Source organism: Orycteropus afer, unplaced genomic scaffold (assembly GCF_000298275.1).
Source record: "Orycteropus afer afer isolate SDZICR_OR568_19922 unplaced genomic scaffold, OryAfe1.0 scaffold00356, whole genome shotgun sequence".
Taxonomy (NCBI): Eukaryota; Metazoa; Chordata; class Mammalia; order Tubulidentata; family Orycteropodidae; genus Orycteropus; species Orycteropus afer.
This window is the reverse complement of record NW_006921943.1, coordinates 519,533-520,789: the sequence shown is the minus strand read 5'-3', so window position 1 is coordinate 520,789 and position 1,257 is coordinate 519,533.

Here is a 1,257-nt window from a genome sequence, read left to right as displayed (position 1 = left end):
GTGGGTCCCTGCCTGGTACGCAATCAGGCCAAAATAGTTTACACACCGAGTGCTTAAGAGGAGAGAAAATTATTTATTGCAAAGCGGCAATGCAAGGAGACTGGGGCCGGTACCCAAATCTGCTCCCCGAATGGAGGTCAGGATACAGTTTTGTAAACGTTAGGAGAGGGAGCTTATGCATATTCATAAAAAGTTCAGGAATTTGGACGTAAATTAACTGAGGATTGGCTGAGGCTTCCTTCGCCTCCGTTTAAAGGGACAGTCAGTTTTTAATGCAGTGCGCTTGTGCACCAGATGAGTCACATCAGCTTCCTGTCATCAGCTGATTGGGGCTTGGGCAGAGGGGAGAATGTCAGTTCCCAGTAACTTTGTCACTGTGCATGTCCGTGGGCCAAAGTTGATTTCCAAGTTGTTTCCTGAAAAAAAAACTTTAAGGAAACACATTAACACACCTATTCACCTGTTTCTAGGGGGATAACATGGAGAGGATGTGTGACTTGACCTTCAGTTCATTTCAGTTCTTAAGGTACTGAGTTATCATGTTTACTTACCTGCCTCCAACTGAGGTAACAGACAGGATGTGGGCTGAACTTTGGTTCTATTGGCTTCTTTGGGAAAATAAATGTGAGTTGTGTTTGTTCAGTTTAGTGAAGGAGAACTGCATTATTGGTGCTTACACCAGTGTTGGATTACCCAATAATTAGGGTAAGCAAGGCTTACTTGTGCCTACTTACTAATCTGTAGTGAACAATGTCACATTTTTTCCTAATATCACAAATTCTGGTTCTAGGTATGGCTGGTGCCTATCTCTCAACCCCAGAGCATTTTCCTACAGAATAAAAGCCTCTTCTCAAATTATAAGCCCTGAAGGATGGAATACCCAGTAGGCAAGGTACGTATGGTCGTACCTGTGCTTCCTTACTAATCTATGGTGAACAGTCACACGTTTTTCACCACATCAAAGACTGACCTCATTGCACCCCAAAAAAACTAATAGTTTTATTTTAAAAGGCAGTGCCCCCTTTACTCTCCTCCCTCTTCCTATTTCCAGCTGCCTGGAATGCAGCTGGGATGGCTTGAGCTCTAGCAGCCATTTTGAATAACATGCCCTTGAGTATGGGAGCCACTGCTTGGACAGTGGAGCAGAAAACTTGAAGGATCCTTGATCTTATGACCAAGAACCTTCCGTACCAACTTTAGAGTACCAGTGAACTTCCTTTCCATAAAAGAGGTTGATCTTATGACCAAGAACCTTCC